Source organism: Gambusia affinis, linkage group LG20, assembly GCF_019740435.1.
Source record: "Gambusia affinis linkage group LG20, SWU_Gaff_1.0, whole genome shotgun sequence".
NCBI lineage: Eukaryota > Metazoa > Chordata > Actinopteri > Cyprinodontiformes > Poeciliidae > Gambusia > Gambusia affinis.
Genome location: NC_057887.1, coordinates 18550709 through 18563134, shown reverse-complemented (window position 1 = coordinate 18563134; position 12426 = coordinate 18550709). Strand labels below are relative to the sequence as shown.

At 37.9% G+C, this 12426-nt stretch overlaps 1 protein-coding gene across 2 annotated transcripts in view; it reads right to left on the bottom strand.

Annotated features, from left to right (window-relative positions):
* LOC122822894 (dynamin binding protein) overlaps positions 1-5671 on the bottom strand; it is a 57399-nt gene extending 51728 nt beyond the window's left edge. Inside the window, exon 1 of one of the 2 annotated variants that reach the window (XM_044101963.1) lies at positions 5306-5671. The gene's annotated coding sequence lies outside the window, so the exon portion shown is untranslated. The remainder of the gene's footprint in view (positions 1-5305) is intronic. The other variant, XM_044101962.1, reaches the window with a different exon arrangement.
* Positions 5672-12426: the final 6755 nt, after the last annotated feature.

The following is a 12426-nucleotide window of genomic DNA, read 5'->3' as shown; positions in this document are numbered from 1 at the left end:
TTTATGATGTTCCAGTTATTTTAATCAAAAACAGCCTTGATTTAGAGGAAGTCATTATTATGGTTGTTTGCAGTTTTCTGAAATGTTCCAGATTAAAGGAGCGTAAAGACTGAATGTTGCTTCATTTTATAACGTCTTCTCATTATAACTTAGCAAGAAATCATGCTGTTCGGGGAAAAAACTCTTAAAGTTAGTTGCTTTCAGTGTGAGTGAGGTGATTAAAATGGAGCAAAGAACCACGAAAGTCATCAAATAATTTTCTGTGAAGATGTTTGATGTTAATCAAGCAAAAACAGTGAGCAGAAAATAAGGCTGAATGTTTTACAGCAAAGCTGTTCTGCTTTATCATTTTCCGCTTTCAACTTTTGATTGTTGTAGATTTGGAAACAAATACAAACTTTTAAAAATATGAGAGTCAAGATAAGCACCTACATTCTGAAAAGAATACACAGATACACCTCTGTTTGCAACTACTAATGCTACATATGCTAATGGCTAATATAATTTGAACATTTTAACTAAATCATGCTCTGAAAAAAGAAAACAGGTCACCAAATGTTAAAAACTGAGTTCATTTGTTAGAAGTAATCAAATTAACCTTATTCAAGTAAATGTATTGTTTTCACTTTCAACAAATGTAAATAAATCAAGTTTGATTAACTTAATTTGACTATATGCTCCATTTTCTTTTTTGCAGTGTGGTTAGCAACAACTGCTCTTTCACACAAGGTGTGACATTGACTCAGCTCTGCTGCTAAGAATATTAATACCAGCTAGAAACTCAGGAAAAAAATTAAGTTGGCTGCAGGGTTTCCCACAGTGCATAATAAGCCTGGCGGGCTACCAGGCTTTACTTGTGACCCCACCAGGCTGAGAATTGTTTATTTATTTTAGGGTTTTTTTTAAAACTATTGCCATTTTTAAGGCTTTATAATTGGCGTTTAGGTATTCATTTTCCAGTTTTTCAAAAATGCATAACTATCAAGTGATATTTTCAAATTTGCTGTCAACTTTAAACATTTTTCAACTCAAAAACATGGCGGCCGACTGGATGACTGCCCAAGTGCTCCGAGAACCGGGTTTAGCAAGTTTTCTGGGGGAAACCCTGAACTGCTTTCCTTAATTATAGATCTTGTTCACAATTTATGGGTCTTAACTTTACAAAACATATTAGTTGTAAAAGAAGCCACAAAAAAAACTGTAATTGTTACAGCTTTCTTAAAATAAATCCTTTCAGATGTAATACATAAAACAATATAATTCAGATACTGCTAGTGACTTAAATAACATTTTGTGAACTATAACCTATTTTATAACGGCCGAGTGTAAAATGTTTGAACGTATTGTCATTTATCTATCTAAACACAGCTGTTGATTAGTGATACTTGGTTACTAGCTCTCAACTTGTCAGATTTGAATGAAATCAATGCAAACACACCAACTAGTCCAGTTGTATTCTGATTAAAGAAAAACAATGCAAGTCTGAAAAATGTAAGGCAGAGAAGAGAGCAGTTAAAGTACAGTGACATGCATGCATTCATAACATCTAGAATAAAAAGTAAAAAAAAAAAATTATTTATAAACTAGTTTTATGAACAACATAAAAATGTCTAAGTTAATTCAGCAAATAGAGTTTTTCACTACCCGTTTCCATGTATTTTCAGTAACTGACATCTTTTTTACTTTAACTGGAACTTAGTATGTCAAGATGAACTACGTCTGTTTAATCTCTGAGTTGCACAAAACAGCACAACTTATTAGATTTATTAAGCAAACAACTATACGTTGCTAGTGAGACATGCAACGCACACAAAGGTAAACACTGATCTCATATTTCTACATTGCCATGTTCAGATATCTGACCCCGTTAGTCTTTAATAATTCAGTGTAAGAAATGCATTAAAAACCTTTACGAGTTGCTGAAGCACAGAGGTGAGGCTGAATCAAACTGTTTTATAGTAAAACTCAGATGGATAAAGTCCAACTACATTTTTAAAAACATCTCAGGAGACATTAGCTTGGTCTAACACTTAAATAAACATAAACAATATTTCTGGCTGATTGTGTCAGCAAACATTTGAACAAAAAAGTCTTATGTCTCACTTTGAACATAAATTACATTTTGAATCTAGCAGTGTGTTTTTCTGTGTTTATGTCATGCAACACTGTCAGCAAAACCTACATAAATCCTTAAAATGAACAGCCAGGAAACAAACATCTCTACTGTACTCTCCTCCAGCATCCTATGTGAAGCTAAAGGTGTCCCCCAAGGTTCCGTTATCGGGCCACTTCTACTTATTTTCAGGACTAAGCAATATTTCTGAAACATTTACGTTAATTTTATACTGATGACATTACAGGGCCACCAGGCTTTATTTGTGCCTCCACCAGGCTAAGCATTACTTATTTATTCAAGTCTTTTTAAAATGTTGCAAGACTTTATAGTTGGTGTTCAGGTGTTAATATTCCAATCTTTCAATATCGCATGATTATCAAGTGATATATTTGAATTGTCTGTGAACTTTATAAATTTTTTAACTGAAAAACACGACAGCCCGCTAGATGAGGCCTGGTTTAGCAAGTTTTCTTGGTAAAACCTTGCATTATCATGTAATCTTCTGAATTATACGAGACTGGTGAGACATCTGGACAGCAAGACAGATACAACAGAAATGACAGAATTGACAAGGACCCGACAAGGACACAGAAACACAGGTGAACTTAAATATATATATGATAATTGGGCACACCTTGCTAGTCCTGCATTGGAGCAATATTTAGCCCTCAGAAGTGACTTAACAATAATCAGGTCAGGCGCATTTAAATTATGCTTAACTGGTACAAAGTTCCAATTTTTAAGTAAATATTGTTATTGTGTTAAATAACCTCTTGTCTGTCTTAATGAAGTAAAACTGGAAGTAAATGAAGCTGGTTAATTAGCCGTGCTATCAGCTCATGTATCAAATTTGCAAACTGCTACTTATCCTGCTCTAGCCAACTGTAGCTTTATCTTAATAACACTAATAGGTGGTGATCCTTTCATTTCCAATCCACGAATTTCCAAAAATAGCTGATTTACTTTCTAACAAACAAGAGAAAATGGACAATAGATGGGTAATAGATTAAAACTCAGAGGATGGGAAAGGCACAGAAACTGATTGCTCTAAAACCTTTTCTTCATCTCATTAAAAGGATCGTAAACTATTGGAAAAAAATACACATTTGAAACTGCAACATTTCAAAACCTTGACAATGGTAATCAACCCACACTTATGCTACATAATTGACCAATACTTTTTATGTAGTTTACACCAAATTCTGTCCCATCCTTAAACTCTCCCAGCTGAAACCAACTCTTCAATGTTTTTACAATCTGGTAACATTCAGTTTTGATGAGTTCGTGTGAATTGTAGCCTCAGTTTCCTGCTCTTAGCTGACAGAAGTGGCACCCAGTGTGGTTTTCTGCTGCTGTAGCCCATCTGTTTCAAGTTACGACGTGTTCTGCGTTCAGAAATGGTATTCTTGATTCTAACAAGCTGGTTAATTAAGCAGTTACTGTCTTTCTTTGATCGCCATCCGTCTGCCAGGCTCAATCCCTGCTTTTTGCCACTCTGATGCTCAGTTTGAACTTTTGCAAGTTGTCTTCACCGTATTTTAATACTTATTAATGCAATTAGTTGCTGCTATGTGATTGCCTGATGCATTGTTTGTAATAACACCAAATAGACCACATTTATCTGAGAAGATGGTCATTAAATGCAAGTCAGAACAGTGTTAAAAGTTGGTGTCACAATATACGCGTTTCAAATCAGTCAATATCAATAATTACTGATTACTTTTTTTTGTTTTAAATATCTGAAATACCAAACTGGTGGCGTGACTTTCCTGTTTCCTCCACAGTTTACACTCCACGTAATTGTTTAAATCATTATGAGACACGCTTGCAAAAATTGAAACTGCTGCTGCGCAAGTTAACCAACAGGTTGTTGCGAGGTAACTACAGAGTGAGTGAGTTAGTTGATACCACCAACTTTGCTTAGCTGGCTATGAGAGGTTGGCCAGCTAAAGTCTTTCCTCTGCCTACATCCCCCAGAATGCTGTGCGTTTCTGGATTGGAGTTCAGTGAAATTATTCAATATTCTATCAGATACATTGTCTATTGATAATGATCATCATGCGTCTATCACTATATATGTATTGTTGTTGATATATTGTCCAGCCTTAGGTGGACACAAGTTATAGAGTATCTGCACATTACAGATTCATTTTTGATTTTTTTGTCACCCTTGACTGTTTCTGGTTATCAAACACAATTGAGCATAATAAAATAAGTTGGACAAATCAAATCTCAAATGGTCACTCAACGTATTAAGACAAAAAATTGTGCTGTAGTCCAGTTATTATTTGAGCATCTGAGATGTTAATGACGGTTTATCTTTACGCTAGCATCAGCAAATGTCAGGATGTAAAAAAAGTAAAAGCAAGCTGTTATTATTAGATTTATAGCTAAATCCTAAAGGAAGCTCCATGGATGCAGAGAGAGAAACAGGAAGTTCAAACTATTTCTTACATCAATCATAATGGCCACGGATCATATCCCCTACTCCAGCGTCTCAAAAGAATTTAAAGAGCAGCGGCAAAAGTAATTGAGGTGGATTAGCAGTGATTGCCGACAACTGACAGTGTCATCAGGGACATATTACTGTGAAATATTGGCTCTGCTGCCTAGCTATTGAGCTGTTAGTATGTCATGACAGTGGCATGCTAACATCACCATCCACAAATCTCTCAAGACACTTAAATGATAGGAATTATGACCTTTCATTGATAATAAAGTACTTTTAAACTGAATTGCTACAAAACTGTTTCTCATTGAACTGCATCATACTATATACAACTACGATATATAACATTAATTTTGAGAAAAAAATAATCCCCTGACTTAATGCAACTAGCTGATCTCAACTATAAGGTTTAGGTGTTTGTGGTTAGAGTTGGTGTTAGACTGTGTGTTCACATAATGGAACAACTGACAGCAGAGGCCACAGCTGACACCCAGCAGGGTGATTTCTCTGTCTGCAGCATTAGTGTTGTTCACTCCCATTCACCTCACGCCATTGATCCGTCCAACACAGGACACAAACTATGTCTGATGCGCATTTACTTTAGCAGAAGAAGAAAAAAAACAACGTGAAAATGTCCACCAAGCTGAAGCTGTTCATGTAAAAAAACAAAAAAAAACACGTCGTTCATCTTGGGTTTGGGTTACGGTTTAATGTATTCAGTTTTTAGTAGCTTTTCTTACCTGTGAGTTGTTTCTGTGCGCTGTTGGAATCCCTGGATCTGGCCGTTAGACCCAGTCAGACTAGATATCCAACTTCTTCTTCAGGCCGGTGATGTGTGAGGAGGTGGTGGTGTTGTGGCAGAGTTGCCTCCCCTCGGCGACACAACTTTTTTCAGCAGCTACGCGTCTCCACGGACTGAACCGAGTCGCGTCTCCCTGGACGAACCCAGAGGTCAAGAGAGCATGGTGACGGCAGAAGGTGGCACACGGTGATCCACGGGTGACTGTCGGTCTCCGTACGGGGAGCTGTCATCACGTTTCACACGGGACAAGCCGTTGCGAGCTGTTCTGCACCTTCCCGTGCCTTCATACAAATAACGCCACCCACATTTACAGAGAAGTGCCCCGCGCATGCCTGAATAAAAAAAAAAAGAAAGAAAGAAAAAAAAAAGCACGAGATTTGTACGAACTGATTATTGCCTTGCAAAATAATCATTTTTTGTACTCATTACATTAATAAAGTATATTTTCTTACTTAGTTTATCAAGCTAAGTATCAGACTGAACTATATTTTCAGGCGTTTTTAGCTTACTGCGTGTATATAGTCATTTACTCTATTTTCTATTGATTTGAATGCAATTGTTTTCTAAACTTACCTGCTCACCTGAAGAAATTTGTTGGGTTCCCTGGATTTACTTTTATTTTTTTGGATGTACAAATTAACTAATTGCCTAAGATTTCTTTTAAAAGAATTATACAGTCCTTAATGATGACATCTGGAGAAAACTCACTATGAAACAGATGAATAAAACTACCCAGGTAAGGCAGAGGAAATAGAAACAGAGAGGCATACAATGACCAGCATGAATTCAGTCAAATACACATAGCTACATGGAAGATCAACAACTGTGTTTTATTTCTGGGCTGTTCTGTGTCCTATTCCTGAGTATAATACTAATTACACTCGGAATACTACTCTAAAAAGTTTAAATGTCTTCTTATATACTCTTTTTATTGTTTTTATCCTGTTAAAGCATCCAATAGCTTCTCTATCAAATGCTGCAGAGCACATGTTGGAACGTTTACAAGATGATTTAATCTCTTCAAAAGCACAAAACACTCAATTTACTCACCTTTCACATATAATCTCATATTAGCTCTGAGGTCAATATTAAAAATTACATGATGCAGTAAAACTGTTTTTCTTTTTTCTTTTTTTAAGTTCCCGCAGTAATTTTAATCTAAAAGCAATGATTGAACATGCTGATTGCGATATAAAATTTGCACAGACAGCGTGATTGCTTATTTTCTGGCAGAATGAAGGAAACCCAGCATGAACCTTTCCTCAGTTTATTACATAATTTATGCACAATTCAGTACATGCTGGAGCTGTCCAGTCACATTACACCAAAAGATGTCCACAGTCATTTTAGGAAGTAGCAAGACATCAGACATGTGATATGTACATACATATGGGTTTTCTCTTGTACTGCAAAGCTAAATAATTTCAGTGGAATAGTGACTAAAGCATTTAGAGTTGTCACAGCTTGGAGATTTTAGCTTGTAAAAGTCTACGACAAGAGTAAACATAGTTAACAAGAACACCATTGCGAATAGGTTTTCTTTACTTTATTTTACTCTCTTCTCCTTCATAGCTTTCTTCTCAACACTGTCATTTGAAGTGGCTGTGGCACTTAAATCATAATTTTATGGAAGCATAATCACAGCCCCTGCGGAACGGATTACAGGTTTAGAAAGTACACGTTTTTTTCTACCCACTGCTCATTCTGTGTTGTGGTGTAAAAAGTTTTTGCTGCATCTGCAGTACTGACAGCTTCCTCATATGCTATCCTGTACATGCAGAACAATGGCAGGAAATAAGAGCGGCGAGATGCGGCTGCCTTGAAGAGCAGGCGAGGAAAAGGAAAAAAGACACAGGAGGATTCCCATTAGTCACACAGGCACATGCAAAGGAGGTTTTTATTCATTCTGATTCTATTTTAAATGTAAATTACTTAGGATTTTTTCATTTGTGCCTGGAAATGTTGCCCTAGAAAGTGTCCATATACATCCACCGCCTGAGGTTTGGTCCATCAGAGGGACGCAAATTAAAACTCAGGTCAATGTTATTAAATAAAGTCCCCAGACACACCAATCAATGTAATGTTAAATATAATTTTGTTGTTGTTTTATTGTAATAATATTGTACTGTATTTCAGCAACGAGGACCAGACTGGGCTGATTATTTAAAAATAATCAAAATATATATATATATATATATATATATATATATATATATATATATATATATATATATATATATATATATATATATATATAGAGCTGATTTACAACGCAGCATCAGTGATCCTTGAGTTGCTTGGCTATAAGAATAACAATGACAATAACAAATACCCACCATGGAAAAGACAGTTAGAGAGTAAAATCAAGGCAACAAGGAGGGAAGTGAGCCAACTATCAGAGCTCCATAAGGGAACAACAAAAAGACCAATACCCAAGAAGTACAGCCAGATGCACATACCTGAAGCACTCGAAACTGCCAAACAGAGACTCCAGGCCTTGGCCAGCCGCCTAAAGAGATACACAAGGGAGAAGGAATCCAGAAGGATTAACAGGCTCTTCTCCACCCAACCAGCTAAAGTGTACTCTCAGTGGCAGGGGAATAACAAGGCTGGAGACCCACCAAAGCTGGAGACAGAACAATACTGGAAAAGCATATGGGAAAGGGAGGCGTCCCACAACAGCAATGCAAAGTGGCTGATCTCTCTACGAGATGACCACAGCAAACTCCCTGAGCAAAATCCGGTAACCATCACTGTGGCAGATGTCCAAGAAAGAGTCTCAGGTATGAAGAACTGGACAGCACCAGGGCCAGACAAGATCCATGCCTACTGGCTAAAGAAACTGACTGCCCTACATGAGCGACTGGCAGACCAAATGAACCAGCTGCTACAGAACGGGAACCACCCTGAATGGTTAACTGAAGGGCACAATCCTGATCCAGAAGGATCCAACAAAGGGCCCGGTCCCATCTAACTACCGACCAATAACCTGTCTCTCCACAACCTGGAAGCTCATGTCAGGCATCATAGCGGCTAAGATAAGCAAACACATGGATCAATACATGAGCACGACACAGAAGGGCATCGGGTGAATAGCAGAGGAGCCAAACACCAACTCCTTGTAGACCACACAGTTGCCAGAGACTGCAAAACCCGACACACCAACCTGTGCACGGCTTGGATTGATTACAAGAAAGCCTATGACTCAATGCCACACACTTGGATCATCGAATGCTTAGAGATGTACAACATCAACAGAACCTTGAGAACCTTCATTGCAAACTCAATGGGGCTGTGGAAGACCACCCTTGAAGCCAACTGCAAGCCACTTGCACAAGTATCCATCAAATGTGGCATATACCAAGGAGATGCGCTGTCCCCGCTACTGTTCTGCATAGGCCTGAACCCCCTCAGCCAAATCATCAACAAGACTGGCTACGGATACCGACTCAAGAATGGAGCCAACATCAGCCACCTCCTCTACATGGATGACATCAAGCTGTATGCCAAGAGCGAGACATAGACTCACTGATCCACACCACCAGGATATACAGCACGGACATTGGGATGTCATTCGGACTAGAGAAGTGTGGTCGGATGGTTACAAAGAGAGGGAAGGTCATCCGCACAGAAGGGATCTCACTCCCAGAAGGAACAATAGCAGACATACAAATACCTGGGAATATCACAAGCAAATGGCAACCTTGATGAGATCACAAGAAAAAGAGCCACAACCAAATACCTCCAACGAATAAGACAAGTCCTGAGAAGCCAGCTCAATGGCAAGAACAAGATCCGTGCAATAAACAGCTATGCCCTACCAGTAATCCGATACCCTGCAGGAATAATTAGCTGGCCAAAGGAGGAGATACAGGCCACAGATGTTAAGACCCGGAAACTACTAACAATGCACGGAGGGTTCCACCCCAAATCCAGCACCCTGAGACTCTACACGAACCGCAAAGAAGGAGGCAGAGGACTAGTGAGTGTGAGAACCACTATCCAAGACGAGACATCCAAGATCCATAGATACATCAGGGACAAAGCCTCAACAGACAATGTGCTCAGTGAATGTCTCAAACAATGGGGAACAGAACCTGAGGTGCCGGAGGAACCATCATGGGAGGACAAGCCCCTGCATGGGATGTACCACCGCAACAATCAAGTGGCTGACATCAGAAAATCCTACCAATGGCTGGAAAAAGCTGGACTGAAGGACAGCACAGAGGCCCTCATCATGGCCGCCCAGGAACAGGCCCTAAACACCAGAGCAATTGAGGCCCAGATCTACCACACCAGACAAGACCCAAGGTGTAGGTTGTGCAAGGAGGCCCCTGAGACAGTCCAACACATAACAGCAGGGTGCAAGATACTGGCAGGGAAAGAATACATGGAACGACACAACCAAGTGGCAGGCATAGTGTACAGAAACATCTGTGCAGAATATGGACTGGAACCCCAAGATCAAAGTGGGAAACACCCCCGAAGGTAGTGGAGAATGACCGAGCTAAGATCCTGTGGGACTTCCAGATCCAGACAGACAAAATGGTGAGGGCGAACCAACCAGACATAGTCGTGGTGGATAAACAACAGAGGAAAGCCGTTGTGGTGGATGTGGCAATACCAAGTGACTGCAACATCAGGAAAAAGGAGCATGAAAAACTAGAGAAATACCAGGGCCTAAGGGAGGAACTGGAGAGGGCCTGGAAGGTGAAGACCACAGTGGTGCCTGTGGTCATCGGGACCCTCGGGGCAGTCACCCCCAAACTGGAACAGTGGCTACAACAGATCCCAGGAACAACATCAGACATCTCAGTCCAGAAATGTGCAGTCCTAGGCACAGCCAAGATACTGCGCAGAACCCTCAAGCTCCCAGGCCTCTGGTAGAGGACCCGAGCTAAGAGGAAGAAGAATCACCACCCGCGGTGGGTGAGAAGGGAATAATAGAATATAATAATAATAATATATATATATATATATATATATATATATATATATATATATATTTTTTTTTTTTTTTTTTTTTCTAAGATTATTAATAATAAGATTGTCATAATATTAAGAATTCTTTTATATCAAAATTATAAATGTTATTACTACTACTATTACTATTACTACTAATAATAACTGGAATTATTAATTTTTATTTTATTTTGTATTTTCTTTCCTTCCTTCATTTTATGAATTGTCAGTTTTTTGTGCATCCTCAGGATAAATAGTCTTTCAACAGACTTGAGTATTATTTTTCTAGTTAAGAAATCATTATGACAATTACTAATTAAAAAAAGAAAAAACTAAACAATAAAAAAATAAAATGATGGATTATTGCTATTTATTATTTTACTTTTAAATCAAACATCAAAGTTTACAGTTTCTATACGCTGCTCTTTAACTGTTATATACTTCGAAATACATTTGTAAGAGTCAAAAGCTGTTGTCTGTTAATTATTTTACTTGTCTTCACAATTATCTTTGAAATATTCAGCTGACGTTATTCTCCTTACTCATTACTGATTCATCAACAAAGAAATAAAGTCTTATAACAATACATTATCTCATTGTTTCAATACATTTTAAGGCTCCAAGCAAACCCGGGATTTCTGAAACTGCATCACTTGCTCCATCAACTCTTGAGTCAACCACAGTGGGTAGAAAAGTGTAGCGAGTCACGACTGTCATTGACGCCACTTTCGGCCAAGTTTACACAAACGCAAGCCTGACCTCATGTTCACACACAGACTCAGTGAAGCCTCCAGATCTGAGTGAAACGCCTGCTCTGTCTGTTTTCACAGTGGCCACTTTCATCGCAGGGCATTATGTGGGTCTATTGTTTTGTCTCAATATTGCTGCGAGTGGAGCGTCACTGATGCTCAGTCAGAATACATCAGCTCCCAAACAACAACTCTGCTGTTTGGGTTCACTGACAGGCATCAGCTGTTGAGAAACATGCATCAGTGGGCAAAAAAATGAATGAAAATTGCTTAATTGATGTCAGAAATTCATGTTAGTAATGAAAATGAATGACTAATGTCAATGTTGTTTATTGTAAATGCTCCTCGGATAACTTTAGCTCACTTTATAAGCAGATATTATAAATTGTACTCAATCTACAACCAAAACCACAGTTATATATTTTTAATATTACATTTTTAAATGGTAAAATGGCAGAGCGTTTATGAGTGCGCTTGTTTGTTTCGGGGAAAGGTCACAAATTCAACGAGTGCCCAGAAAAGTTCGCTTTTCCTCTTTCCGGTGCGTCAAACAGAGAGGCTATTATGGCTCTGCAATGGTTTCAAATGACTGGGAAAAAAAGATTAACCACATTTAGAGATGCACCAATTAATCAAAATCAAATAATTATCTTCCCACCTGTGAAAAAAAATCCAAAAATAATTTTTTTTTTCCAGAGTTTTGTGAAATATGTAATGAATGTCAGACAAAAGTAATTTTTATTTAAGCCTATATAATCTTTCAAGAAAATCAACCACACATTTATTTCTTTTACTCTATAACCTGTTATGTTTTGTTGTTGGTTTAAAAAAAAAAAAATCTTACATATATACATGTACGTGTTATCCTTAGAAAGAAAAACGACGTCTGCAGGTCGGAAATAAAAAAAAAAGGAATAAAGAAACCCCATCATTTAAAAGGTCATGCTGTAATTTTTTCCACCAAATCAAGGTTTTCTGATTATCTACAAGCAATCAAATTAAGATCTTTAAAAAGAAAGATAAAAACAGGAAAATGGATCATTTTTAAACCCCATCATCAGCCCTCCCTTTATCCCTCATTACTCAAAACATTATTAATAACATTTGATCAGATGCTAAAACCTAAAAAAACCAAAACAAATTTAACATGTTTCCCTTAAATGTGTGCTATAATTAACTCAATTCAAATTTATTTGCACCATCATTTGCTGCCACCAACTGGAAGCAAAGGATCAGTATTGTAAGTAACAATTTAATAACTTATTATTTGTATTTTGGCACTTCTGTCCCTCCGTACATATTGACACCACAGGAGCTGCTATTAATTTACACCCTGTAAACCCAAAGA